The sequence below is a fragment of the Xiphias gladius genome, chromosome 17 (assembly GCF_016859285.1).
Source record: "Xiphias gladius isolate SHS-SW01 ecotype Sanya breed wild chromosome 17, ASM1685928v1, whole genome shotgun sequence".
Classification (NCBI taxonomy): domain Eukaryota; kingdom Metazoa; phylum Chordata; class Actinopteri; order Istiophoriformes; family Xiphiidae; genus Xiphias; species Xiphias gladius.
Genome location: NC_053416.1, coordinates 1,450,001 through 1,464,768, shown reverse-complemented (window position 1 = coordinate 1,464,768; position 14,768 = coordinate 1,450,001). Strand labels below are relative to the sequence as shown.

Here is a 14,768-nt window from a genome sequence, read left to right as displayed (position 1 = left end):
CTGCAGATGAGCAAGTTTTTAGCTTTCCCTGGAAACGTAGCTAGTTTCGCTTTGTTCTGCACGACTTGCAGCATTTTCTGTCTTTGTGTTTTTAATTTCTTTCTGTGTTTTTCCCTCTGCATGCCTTTTATTCCGTTGCAGTGCACTCTGCCTCGACCACCGTGGAAAATAAATACGCTAAGTGTCATCGTTATTAAACGCAATTCAGTGAGCTTAAACCGTGTTTCCATTTTCTCTGACTTTGAAGTCGGCTGTCATTCTGTTCTGGTGACAAACCAAACCAAAACCCTTTTACTTCACCGTTTCCCATTTTAGAGCCCTCTTTTTTTTTTTTTTTTTTTGCTGTCTAACTCTACTAGTGCTGCTCAGAACATCTGGACAGCCCGATACACTGTTAAGGCTTCGAGGTTAAGGGGCATTCAGTGAACCACACACATGAAGTTTACTGGTGAATGGAGATCTGCTCTACCCTGCGTTTCACATGACCCAATGAACAAACCTCAACTTTTCGCAGCTTCACTGATCCCGTTTAAAATCAGAAAAGACAAAGTTTTTGCTTCCCTGGCTGCGATAATCAGACGGCTGCTTCGGTTGAGGTTGGTCTCGTGTTTTCTCCTCAGCGTTTTCTGGGCCGAACACACGACGAGGCAGCACCAGTGGAACTTTTTATACTCTGAAACTGAACAAACATCAGGAATAATATGTTCACCTTTGTATGATAAGAATGATACATGTGCTGAGTTACACCTGTAAATAATGTTCTTTTTAATTGATTTATGAGTTTATAATCTTTTGATTTTGTTGATTACATTCAGCTCAGTAACTCTATTTAATAAAAACTTACATTATCTTGACTTGTGGTTTTTTTTTGTAACCTTTATGTTGACAGAACAATCTCCAGGCCATAATCACATGGGGTGAAACACGTTATGTTTCCTTCAGAATGCATATGCCAATAGTTTTAAAACACAAAAAAAACGAACCCATAGGAGACGAGTTAGCTCGGTCCAGCAGCTCCGTCTGTTTGGTAAATTTCTGTTTTATTTGGATGAAAATGAAAATTTTGTCTCAGGTCAGACAGTTACCAAAGTCGGCGGGATTCCCTGAGCTTGACGGTTCCTTCTCGACAAAGCTCTCTCTACTCGAGGTCCACTCGCTTGTTCTGGAGGTTTCTACCATATCACACAGTCTTCATCAGCACATGGGGTTTGCTCAGTTGTCAGAACTCTTCGTGTTGAAACTTTCCATTATTCTGTGAAGGACCTCTCGTCCGTGTTGGCTTTAAAGTTGAGTTGGACGGTTCGTTATGGACCCTGGAAACTTAATGTCCACTTACTCACCTGTTCTGGAGTTTTCGATTGTATCATGCAGTCTTCATCATCGGCATCCACTTTTAAGCCAACATACAGTGTGTGCCCCAAAAGTGTCAGAATAATGAAAGTTTGAACACGTACATTCCCTTTCAGAATATTTAATAAAATGTCCAAGGTTACTGAAGATCAACAACAACAACGCCGTCATATAATGAAATGTATGCATGAGATAATTATTGGCACCTTTTGATGAATTTAAATAAGTTCCTCAAAAAAAAAAAAAAAAACAAATAAGACTCACCTGTGTTTAATTATCAGTGTTTATGATTCCAGTTTCTTTTTAACAATGGAGATGATGAGAGTATCAAAAAAGTTATTATCAAAAAAGCTTAATTCCAAAGGCTGCAGGACAATCGCCACAGATCCTGAAACCCCCGTTTCAGCAGTTCGTGGTGTTACGTCTAAAGAGCTTCAGGCTGAGCTGGATCAATTTGGAGCGGTGGTGTCAGCAAGTACCACCGGCCCCATGCTAAACCAAGTAGGGCTCCACGGGCGAAGGCCCAGGAGGGACGCCGCTGTCGAAAGAAAGGCACGAAAAGGGCAAGACTAGTGTTTGTAAAAACTCTGTCCGGGACGATGTTCTGTGGACAGATGAAACCAGAGCAGCGCTCGTTTACAGGTCACGACATGAAGCCCAGAAGGAGAAGAAAACCTCCTACCTGCAGTAAAACATGGTGGAGCTGTGGGGCTGCTTGGCTGCCTCTGGCACTGGAGGCACTGGATGTATCAAATGAATGATGAGATCAGAACATTACCGGGGAATTTAGAGCCAAATGTTTGTTGTCTGTTGTTTCAGCAGACACCACTGTTCACACTGAAACGCCCGAAGAACGGAACGTCGGTTACATTTCTTCTTCTCTGTCCTCTTTTCAGTCGGCGAACAACAGAACTGCTTCACAGCCAACGTGCGGTGAGGAGACAGACAGTCTGATAGAATTAACATAAATACAGGTTAATGACAGCAACTGTGCTGCATCATCAGATATAATCGGCGTTTAAAACGCGTGATTACAGAAAGATTAGAGGACGGAACGTTATCTTATAACCTTCACTGCCACTCAGTGTGTTTCTCTGCAGGGTTTCAGTCGGTCGAACCTGTGTTCACTCCTGCTTTTTTTTAAATGACACGACTGTTTCAGCTGAAGTCCTCAGCATCAGAGAGATTACAGCATCTGAAGACAGACTGTTTTTGTCTGGAGTGACGGTTTCCGACCATGTTCACCTTTCAGAGCGGGGGGGGGGGCAAAACATGAAATCCGTCAAACTATTTATTCAGACAATAACAATTAATTTTAATGCTACTACTGTAAAATTTAAACATTGCAGATAAAAACAAACCTCATTTCCGGCTTTATGAGGGCACTCCCCATGTTGGGGCCCAGGGTACCATTAAAACCAAATGGGCCTTGCAGAAAAAGCCAGTTTATATTCCTCAAAGATAATGAGTGTGATTTCCAGCCCCGCTTTCACCCGGCAGTTTTCGTCGTCTCCAAACCATCCTTGCAACTGTGGCGTACAAATGAGCTGTATATTTTCCTCATCTGTCACTTTATGATCTAACGATACGAAATTATTCGTTGCTGCTCCGAAGCCACAGGGCGACACCAGATTGTGTCTCATTTCCAGCTCGACATGAGACGCTTTAAAACTCTTTATCTGGAGTCTGCTCGGAGTAAAATCGCCTCTATAGGCCAGTGTAACTCTGCCAGATGAAGGAGCGTGATATCGAGTCTCTCTACAGTTTAATTATCCACCATTATCTGGCCAATGACCAATAATGCTTTTCGAGAGCTCCGTAAAAATGTACTTCTCTTGAAAAGGTGTCGGGCTCTTAGAGAAAACTCGTGAATGCTGCCAAAACGACTAAATATAAAAACACCAAACTAATAATAAAACAATTAGACAGCAGGAGCTATTCTCAAAAATCCCAAAACGCCACCTCAGAGACCACTGACAGGAAAATCTGGGCCGAGTTGAGAGACTGAGGCAGATCAGAGAAATCTCACTCTGGTACTGAAATGATTATGAGACGAGAGCGGCTGGAAAAGCTCGATCCGCTGTCACTTCACTGACATTACTGCAGAAAAAAAATCCCCCTGCAGAAAGCACGATGCATCAACTTGATCAATACACCTCAGGCGGAGAAATCTGAAAGGTGTTTTCTGAAATTCTATGACAGCCACGCTGCTCCTCAGGAAAAACTAAAGTCTTTCAAAGTCCTTTTATGCCGCCGTGACACATCATCCCCAAGGACACGAATAAGACCAACACGTTTATTAAAAACAGCTGCGTCTACTGCTGGTTTGACGCTGACTCATGAGGGAAAAGGTCCAGCATTTTGTCCACATCTAGCCGTTTCCACTGTGGACAGAGGTCAAAGGTCAAAAAATGACCTGGGAACACGAATGTGGACGAACGGTGAGTCGTATTCACCCGAAGACAAACTTCTAGTACCGACCGGACACGTGCCGGTTTCCGGTGTGGCCGGACCTTAATCCCCATTTAAACCATTCCTTCTGTCCAGAATGAAAACAGAGAGAGAGAGATGGATGAGGAGGAGGGATGCAACCATGAGTGTTTTTGGGGTCGGACAACACCTTTTACCAAAGGAAACGGATTCGTTTCCAGACATGCTGAGCTTTAGCCACTGGAACGCTGCTAAAGTCTCTTCGTACAGGGAATGAAAACGGAGAATGATTTGCATTTTAATCACTGAAGTCTTTCTTCAGTTTGTGGGAAAACTGAAGAAAGATGAAGAAGCAGCCAATTTTTGGTTTTCGAAGTTGCAGACAAGCCAGAGGCTTTGCAGAGCACGTGAGGTTTTTTTTGGGCTCATACCAGAAAGTTCAATAAAATGAACATCTTTGTCTTTGCCTCTGGTTCCCCTCCAGAGTCAGTCCCTTACGGCTCCTTCACCTTTTTCTTTCCCTTATCGATCCTTCTCTCGGTGCAGTGTTTAAATTTCCACTTTGCTCTCTGCAACTTTTCCTTCTTTTCTTTCCTGCACCTTTTGTCTTTTTCGCACACAAACCGCTCTCTCTCTCTCTCGTGATTTAGATTTTTCTGTCCTCGTCTCTCTCCATTAGCTTCTGCTCTTTTCAGAGCTCCCGGGACCTTCCATGCAGTGGTTTTGTTTCCCGAGGGGGACATCGTAGCACGCAACACCTCATTACTCCCCCGGCTGCGGGGGAGGACGGAGACAGACGGGGCCGAAACAAAGCCGACAATTAGCCCCGGAGAGGCCCTGATTAGGAGTTTGTGGCCCATTACCTTCCACTGATTGTCCTTGTGGAAACTTCCAGAACAGCGAGGGGGAGGAGTGGATCCCTGAGGGTCTGCCGGCCAATCACCCCAACATCCTCCTTCACTGCAAAGAAATAAAGAGAGGTGTCAAATAAAACAAGTGAAAATGAGCTTCTTGCACTTTGAGGACCTTCAGCGTGTCAGAAAGAAGAAGAAGGGTCATGACGCCACAGATGGATAAAAGTGGAGGTTTACATTCGCTGCGTCTTGAACCCGTTTATGCTCATGAGAAAGTTATAGTACCGAACGTAGCCTTACTGAAATCCGGGACTTTGATCTATGTGCACACAATCAGAAAATAGGACGTGTCGTGTGCAGTTTGGGAAAATAAAATGCATTTGTCTGGAACACCATAGTTTCGTAACGCAGCACAAATCACTGACATAACGCGGCGTGTTCACCATCGAGTTTGCCCTCTGAGGGGAAACGTGTGGGCGCTGTTTCACAGTCTTACTGGCTCTTCTCTTTTCGTACAGAGTTCACAGCCGTGACAGTGGAATGAGGGGAGAAGGACGGAGACAAAACAGGGCCACACACGCCGTCTTCGTCTTAGGACGCTGTGTTATTGTTGTACGTCTTCACCGTTTGTCCCTGATAACAGAGACAGACGGCGGCTCAACTGTTAAGAAGGACAGACTGTCTCTTATATTCTGCAGAATTCAACCATCCTGACCTTCTCCCCAAATATCTCCCCACTCCAACAGTGGATTTTTTTTGTTCTTTGTTTGAAACTGACCTCCGACCCAAAACAACGAAAAAGCTTCGGTCGTTCAACCGAATGGCCCCAAAACATTCAAGTTCGTTTTTGTTCCACCGTCAAAGCACTTTGTGGTTATACAACGTGTAAGATAATTATTGTCCGCAGAGAACTCATAAAATGGTTTTATTTTTACAACTGATAGCGTCCTTCTGACGGGAGGGGGCAGAAAAACCAGACGTCGTTGAGGGCAGATACAAACCATCTACTCTGTCATTTAAAAGTTGGACAACTTGTTGCGTCATTTCCTACATAATTAGCCCCAGTCTGTGCCTCTCATGCGTTTGCGTACATTCAGGTCACAGGAAACCATCAGTTTCTCTGCGAGATACTGTAATTAATCGGCTTACACGCTTGTCACCGTTCTGATGGTGAGACCCTTCCAATCATCTGCGTGAAAAAAATGCTCCGTCTGCTGTACGATCAGGGACGGACTACTGAAGCGGCCTACCGAGCGCAGCCTCGACCCAGGAGCCCAGGGGATCAGGGGACCCCCGGTATTTACCCTCGAAACATCCCAGAAACTGGCACAAAACCACCACATGAAAGAGAAACCAATGGTTACACATCTGTGACCCAAATGTATGCGGATACACGAGAGGCACAAACTGGAGCTACAACATATTAATCTCTTAATAAACTTAAACCTCACCTTCATTTAGGTACCAGAACCAACTACGGGGGGGTTAAGGTTATGGGGACATGGTGGTCATGACAAACCTGTCCGGGTTTGGTTAGAGTTAAGCGACTAAAACACTTAGTTAAGGCCGGGGAAAGATCCGGGTTATGATGTGGTTTGCCACCACCTCGACCTCCACACCCTCTATTTTAGCTCCAGTGCAGCAGGTCTCTTAAAAAGTGATATTATAAAAGGTAACGTGTTCCTTCATCACCATCAACACACACACACCATAGTTTATCTAGACTCAGTCCCACACACACACACATCGTCCTGCCGCCACAAATACTCACTACAGCACCAAATGTGGCTCAATCCGCCGCTGAAAATAGTCCCCGACGCATGCACTAGCTCCTCCTGCTCGTTTCATAAAAACTAGAGCGAGCAGCTGTTTTAGGAAAATGACTGAAACTTTTTTTTAAAAAGAAAAAAATATCTTAATTTTGTAAATTTCCTCCCAATTAGATCTGAACTGCGCGGTTAAGAGTCTGATGCAGGTTTCACGACGTCCCATTTTTCTCTCCAGCCACACGATCGCCATCCTCCTCTCGTCATCTCTTCAGCCCAATAATTACAGTTACTCAGCACATGATGATAATAATCACAGCTCTATCTGCTGCTGCTGATAAGGACCCCCTCCCCCGTAAAAAGTCACTGTAAACTGAAAGCAATAATTACATTTTGCATGCTTTGACTGGCTTTCGTTAAATCCCTGACAGCCAATCAGCTTGGCTCCTCTTTCTTGGTTCGCTTATCTTGCGTCCGTGTTTGATGGTCACTTAAAACCCCTCTAATCCCCTCAGAGAGGTAGATCCGGCTGCCTCGCAGACACAAACACAAAAATGCTTATTTTTCCTCCGTCCTGTGGCGGCCTGACGGCTTCGCTGTCGTTTCTGCACTTTTCTTCTTATCTGACAGTTTAACAGATGTTCCTGCCTAATTCCTTCATAAACTGCCCGTCTGCCACCACAGCGTACCATGTTGCGATTTTTCTAATCCCTCAAAACGAACCAGAGCGTCGCCATCCTGTTGCTTCTGTATGTTGGACATGGGCGAGTCTCGCTGCGTGTGTGTGTGTAAGCATTAACGTGGTTATGTAAGTGTGTTTTGTGGTGATGACAATGATTTCCGGTCCACTGTGTCCTCCCACACGGAGACGAACATGGTTCACATGTTGTTAAGAACAATGCTGACGTGTTCAGTGTATTAAAAGTTACTGGTTGTTGTAAACGTTTCCTCCCGTCCCCACTGGCCGCCAAGAAATCCCCTCTCAACGCCATTTTAATGTACGTGACGGGGGATGAAGTCTACACCGCTTGTTCTGGCAGGCTTCAGTGCTCTAATCGAGTCGGCGTCTTCCAAACTGACCGTGCTCTCAGTGCAAAATTTTCTCTTTGTGTTACTGTTCCTCCACTTCAGCTCCGCAAGAACTTCTGCACTTAAAAAACAAAACAAAAAAAAAAGTTTATAACAAAGACATCCGCTGGAATATCTCAACAACTTCTGGATTTATTGGCATGGAATCTGGTCCAGACAAGGAAAGTCAGACGAAAAGCCCGAGAATCACCAAAGACATTAGACATTCATCTTCTGTCTTTGGTGATTCTCTGACTTTTCATCTAGCGCCACCATCAGATCAAAATTAGAATTATATAATACTTCCGTTATCGACCAAATACCTGCAAAACTAACGGCATTCCCATCAGCCTCAGCTGTTTATTGGTTAATGCTAATTAGAGAGTCTGAAGATTCTCGGTCAGCCTGGGTCAAGGTGTCTCTAAGTGCAATACGGCGGCAACCGGACTTGCTTGAGGTTCTGGAAGACGTTTCACCTCTCGCCCGAAACGCTTCTTCAGTTCTGAAGAAAAAGCTAATTATAAAAAAAACGAGGCCGCAGGTCGTCTGTGCAGGCAGCTGCTGGTCGGGGTTGGATGGCTGGGTAGACAAGATGCTGGACTTGGACACGGGGAGACCACTGTGTGTTTCCCTTGAGCTGACTGGTTGGGGGAGATCAACAGCCGGTGGAGCCGATTCTCCAGTGGCCTCCATTAAACCACCACAGAAGAAGAGGACGCGGTCACAGAGAGCGAGCTCCGGTCGAAGCTCAGAAGATGGGAAACCACGTGGAGAACGTGATGGAAATCTGACATTTTCTGTGCTGGACCGTCGGCCGTCCTGGGACCTCTCTCCCTCTTGTGGCTGTCGGTGCATCGTATCAGATGTTTTGGATCTGGATCTTCGTCCTCCAGGAGTCCCAGCCTCCTCCTCGTTTCTCTCTCTCTCTTCTTTTGTTTGTTTGTTTCCTTCTCCTGTATGTGTGAATGGTGGGCTAGTGTTTTACCCTCATGTGTTTGTGTAGTCTGTCCCCTCTCCAGGTCTTCACGGTGGAGAGGAGGTCCCGTGGCTCAGGTCCTGTCTGCTTGCGGCACCTGGAAGTTGCTCGACAGCCTCCCGGGTTTCTTGGGGAGTGTATCCTCGTCCGATTCGAGGGTCTGAGGACAGAGGGTGTCACATGCTGTAGAGACTGTTGAAGCCCCTTGAGGCAAAGTTGTGATTTGTGATGGCTGGGCCACATAAATAAAATGTGACTTGACGTGTCTGTTGGTTTCATGTGTTAATGCGAGGAAGGCTCCGGGCTCCTCTTCCCTCTGACAGTTCTTCTCTTCACCGGAAGTGACGGGCGACGTTCAGGTCTCCTTCCATTTTACTTTACATTGCACCTTACATCTTTGGGAGAAAGGAGCTCGGTTGAAAAGTGATCTGTGGACGCTGACGGTGGCGGGACACGCTGCTGTTGGGTTGAGACAGAAGAACGTCGGCGATGAAACGGAAAAACACTCTGCCTGGACACCACTAGAATAAGTGATATTTTTGTAGTTTCTTTAGCTTCCCCTTTTCTTGTTCATAATTTTGGTGAAACTACCCTTTAACTTGAAATATGACAGAAGCATCATGGTTACTGAAGATAGTGAAACATTAGATTAGGCACAGTACTGAATATAACGATAAAAACAGATTACCGAAGTATGTTTATTACGCTCTCGTCTTTTATCCTTTTGTCTCGTCTTTCATAACTTTTTCCTCCGCCTCGTCAGGTGCTGTCTCCTCCTAAAATAAACCTCCTGTCACATCGCTAGACAAACAACGTCTCGGTGTCTTTTACGATTTCACACCACCAGGAAAATGAAAAGGTGTGAGGAGGCCGGTTCGGCTCCATTTATAGCTGCAAATCTGCCCATTTAAAATCCACAGGGAGGCGGAGGTTGTTTTGAATTGGAGCGTGGCCGTTATGTCCCCGGTAGGGAGGCTGTGACGGGAAGCTACGAGACACTGACGGGGATCCTGGATTGAGAGGGTGTAATTTGTCTGTAAGCCTCCTTAGATGCCCAGCTACGACGCAGATAGAGCCACCCGTGGAAGGACCAGGAGGGGGGAGGAATAAGGATTTTTCTCCGGGGCCTGCTGTGTTATTTTTAATTGAAAATCCACCTCACGTTAATCAGATTCCTTTAGATCTCTCTCCTATAACCCTGGGCTGTTAACTCTGACAGAGAAGTAGGCCGATGACGATGAGACCAAGAGTGAGTAGATAAAATAGATTTACATAAACACCACTGCTGTTAAATTTCTTTTCTTTGTCAATATGTACAATACATTTTTTTTTCTAACTGAAGATTACAAAATATTATGACACAACACCATCACATTAAAGAAAAATTGGATGAGGTTACTTTCAATATTTTTCTTACTGTCAACAAATCCAACAATGTGTTTTTAGAGACACCTGACAAATACTTAGTTTCATTTTTAGTTTCTGTGGTTTTTAATCAAACAAACAAACAGGAGGAAATAGTCCTTTTGTTTTGGGACTATTTTCAGGGGCGGATTGATCCACATTTGATGCTGTGGCGAGTATTTCGCTGTGTGTGTGTGTGTGTGTGTGGGGCTGAGCCTAATTAAACTACATTGTGTGCGTTGATGGTGATGAAGGAACATCACCCAGTGCCACGGCGTGGATCGCTCATGTGTTTAGTTTTTGGGCAACAAAGGAGCATCTGTGGCCCAGAGACCCTGACGAGCGCCATTGTCACCGACAGAAAGTTCACGACAGGCCGAGTCCGTGTGGATGTGGTGATTTCAGGCTGCGGCTCAGAGCCATGACACCTGCTCCGCAGCCCCGAGACACATTTCCGACATCTACTGTCGACCGGAGGGCTCCGAAAAGCCGCCCGGTGATGCCGGGGCCGCTCGTGAACGGCCTGCCGAATGGTCCGGTCGCCTTTCTTTTCGCGCTGCTCTGTTCACTGACCAGGTGAATCCAGGTGAAAGCACAGCAGGAGACGAAGACGCTGCGGGTTTCGAGCTCTCAGGCGTCTAGGGGGTGTGCTCCTTGGAGCTAACCTAATATTTTATACATGAAGTGTGATTAATGATAATGTTTCTTTGGAAGGAGCCCACCCCCTCCAACACTGCCGTGCACTACTCAGCTGTACAGTCAGTGGCTGATGTCTTGAATCACAGCGACACCCAGTGGACGTCCAGAGAACAGCGTTTGAGGGGTGTTTTTATAGATAATAATAATCATCATTTTTAATTCAACTAGTTGTCAGTGTCACTTCATCAACACTATATCATCTGTTGACTATAACCTTTACCTTTTCTGTAATAATGATATATGGACCCCCCCCCCAGTGGAAAAAAACTCATTACATGAGTACATTATTTTCAGGCTTGTGGGTGTGTGTGTGTGTGTGTGTGTGTGTGTGCTGGCGTCTGACAGCTGTCATGCGCCTGGATCGGTTACTTTCACCGTAGTCTCGGGGTTCAGATCCCATGGTCTGGACCTTTGGGCCAAACCTACTATGACTGGGACACTCGCTATGGGCCTGGTCCCCGGGTGGATCACATCGGCCTGGTTATTCGTACATTGGTGATTCTTACACATCAGTGTGAGCAAACGAAGCAGCAGATTAGTGATGTTACTGTGTCACTGCCGGTAGAGTGACCCCCCCACGAAGTGCAGCGACAAGTTTTGTTTCTACCTGCCGCGGATTCAGACGCCTTCACACTTTGTGTTGTAGATTTCAATTGGTAAAATTGCAATTTTTGCCCGTTAATTGACAATATGAGAAAAGATGGTTTTAGATTAAAATAAAATAAAAATATAAAATTTTAGATAAATTAATTTATATATATATATATATATATATATATATATATATATATATATAATATAATATAATATATATATAATTCATTAATTTTATATATAATTATATAATATAATTTATTTATTTTTTTGCAAATTTATTTAAAGTCAAAAACTGAAATCTCAAATTTACAAAAGTCTGGTTTGTCCATTGTACGTCTTTCTAACTGAAGACATTTTTGACCGGTCACGACAGGATGAGCAGAGGTTTAAATGGTGAAACTAACGATGGCTGACGTCTCATTATCAGACGGTTATTTCTTCCTGGGAAACAAGCCGGTAAAGAGCAAATCGCAACGAGAAACAGGGAAAAAAACAAAACAAAACACAAACTCAGAAAACACGACATCGACCTCTACCGGTGTTTGCTAGCGACGAGGGTCGTCGCTGATTGGACGGACGCCCTGTCCGTCACTTTGGCGCCGGACGAAGGTAAAAGGCAAAGGAACCAGGAACCACATTAACAGGTAAAAGCTTCTATTAACGACTGGTTGGCAACGTTCCTTTTAGTTTCCTCTGTTCTTCCTTCTTCTCAGTAAAATAAATAATAATAAAACAAACATTTTACCCAGAATGCACAGAGAAAATGGAAGAAGACGAGTCCGTGGAGCCGATGAACTCACGTCGTCTCGTTATTTGCTGCTCACCTGACTGAAGTTCAGATCACTGACGTCTGCTGCAGGTAAATAAACGGCCCCGCGTCGCCCCGCACCGAGAATACACCGCGGCCGGTGTGAGCGAGTGACGGTCGGCACCTGGAGCTAATCGGCCAATCCGGAGGCTGGTAGACGAGCGGGGGCGCGTTCAGCCCGCGCCGCGTAGTGTCGCGGCTTCCGGGTTGAACGACACGCTTTCCTTGGAAACGGCGTCGCACGGCGGCTTCCGAGGCGCGTTTTCTTCCGGAGGTGTTGCCCAATCAGCAGCGACGTGTATGAACTTCACGGCGCATTAAAGGCAGCGCGCATGCGCAACGCAACCGGACGTCCAAGGCTACGCTCGGTGGAGGCTGAACAGGTGTTTGTTTAAACGACTGAAGTCTGACAGAGACTCTGAGACACATTCGGCTTCCTTTTTCAGAATAAGTGTTTGACTAAAAATATTCTGCTGACTTTTCAAAGTGACAATCACACACAAAAAAAAACGTTTTTCAAAATAAAAGCACCCTTTGGCTCAGTACGAGATGAAGGCCTGTTCAGCAGAACCCGAAGGTCTGAGGGTCCGTGTGGAAGTTCAGTAAAGTGGCTGTGATCGCGACCTGCAATGTGAAGGGTAGTGATGAAGCTACAGAGAATTATCAGCTGAACCTGCAGCTACTTTCGGCTTTACGGAGCTTTATTTTTTCAGCTCATTGTTTATCCATTCACTGCTCCGGTTCACTCTCACCGCTCTCATGGCGTTCTGGTCGGCCGCAGCGGGCAGATGTTTTCAGAGAAACAGCCGTAAAGAGCCACCGTCCACTACCTGCTCAGAAGCAGACAGCAGACTGACCCAGTCAGAGACCAGCTGGTGAACACGGTGGAGCATTTAGCAGCTAAAGAGCCAGAGGTTTCCCTCAGGAGCTGGTGGAGACCAAAACCAGAGCTAAAAGAGACAGAGTACTGGACTTAGATTCATCAGGTGACAGACACCTGATCCAGATGGAGGATCGTGTTGCTCTGTAACTGCTGAACGTGGAAATAAGCAGCTCAAAAATATCCATTGGTTTCACTGTCACAACAACATGTCGAAGCGCCTGTGAAAACTGGGTGAGCCTCCACATGGTATGGGGCAGTAATAACAACCTAATGTCAGTTCACAGGAGACATTTCACTCCATTTAGTACTTTATTTTGATCACTTTCTGATTGTACCTACGTAAATTCATTTAAGTAACATTTTGACTGCGGGACTTTTACTTGTGATGGATTATTTTTACACTGTGGTATCACCACTTTTACTCGAAGCAGCCGAATATTTCCTCCACCACTGACCCGCGGTCTGATCAGCTCAGGCTGCAGCGCTGCTTGACGCCGTCAGTTCGTCCGCAGCGTCGGTGTGAAAGCGAAAGCTGAGGAACATGCAGATGACTGACTGCAGGTTGCAGAGTCTCCTGTCTGCTGAGGATGATTCAGCTGCCGGATAATTAGTCCTCTGAGGCAAAACACTTCACTGACGACAGCCTCGCTCCTCTGTGAGGGTGTCCCCCCCCCAGGGGAAGCAGCAGAACCAGGACAGGGTGTCATGACGAACGCCGGTCGACAAGCAGAGAGGAGCAGGAGAATATTAATAACGTGAGGAAAAGAACAAGTTATCAATTTAAGTTTTCCTCACAAGTCCAGGCGGCAGGGAAATCGTCCAACGAGGGTTCACAGGAAGACGGATCACAACGTTACGGCAGGTGATTCTCATCCAGAGGTGTTCGATATGGACCTGAAGCTCTGTTCCCACTTTCAAAACATCGCTCCACATTCTCACACAGTACCGCGAGAAATCACACGGCAAAAAACTCGTTTTCGGTCCAAAGGTTCTACAGAGACCTCAGCCCCACGTTCTTTAACCACCTGCCCTAAAAAAAAAAAAAAAACGGCCTTACAGAACCATCACCTGTCAAATAAATGACAATCACACAGTATATGTACCTGTATTCTGACATGACCTTGGTGTGGTCCAACTATAAAACACTATTCAGAATGAACCTGTTGCATGAGCTTCAGTAATATTAGAACATTCACAACATTTGATAACCACTTGTTGTCTCCTGTTTTTTCTTTAATCTTTCTCATCACAGTCACTTCTTAAACTCATCTTTTTTTTTTTTTTTAAAGTCTCTTATTAATGTTCGTTTACTGAAGTGCGGGTATTGTATTCTGTTTTACTCTGTGTACTTTTATGTGCTGGATCTGTGTTTTTTTTTACTTTTGTTTTTCCGTGGTAACATCGTTTTGAAGGAACGAAATCAGGCCCTCTATGCTTTTATTGCGTCGCGGCCTCACTTCTGTAACTACTGTAACACCTCGGTCAACCCGCCGACGTTTGGCAGGTATAACGTGTCCACCGTCTTATACTGGACAAGTTCTAATGTCGACCTGATGATGGCGGCGCTGCATGAAAAAGTCAGAGGATCATCAGAGTCGTCACAGTTCATCCTGAGGGGAACAGGACCGTCTGAACCACATTTATCCTATCACCTATGCACCCGATAGGTGTTGAGATATTTCAGTCTGGACCGAAGTGGTGCACCGACGACATCCCTACAAACACAACGCAGATCACGTCACTCCTGCTTTGGCTTCTTGTCACTTTCAGGACCGACTTGAAAATTTTACTCTTCAGGCCCCGTCGGTCTTGAAGGACACGTTGGGCCTCGGGCCTTCAGGACATCTGGCTGAAAACTGAAGTCGATGGAGGTTTTTTTTCTGTTGTTGACCCTCAACTCTGAAAACTCCTACAAAGTCTCAGAGAAGACAAA

At 45.4% G+C, this 14,768-nt stretch overlaps 1 protein-coding gene across 2 annotated transcripts in view; it reads right to left on the bottom strand.

The window, feature by feature from the left end:
- Positions 1-1,697: 1,697 nt before the first annotated feature.
- Positions 1,698-14,768, bottom strand: part of nipal4 (NIPA like domain containing 4) — a 33,436-nt gene continuing 20,365 nt past the window's right edge. Inside the window, exons 11-12 of one of the 2 annotated variants that reach the window (XR_005709217.1) lie at positions 4,644-4,740; positions 1,698-2,300 (exon numbers count right to left, since the gene is read on the bottom strand). The gene's annotated coding sequence lies outside the window, so the exon portion shown is untranslated. The remainder of the gene's footprint in view (positions 2,301-4,643; positions 4,741-14,768) is intronic. The other variant, XR_005709218.1, reaches the window with a different exon arrangement.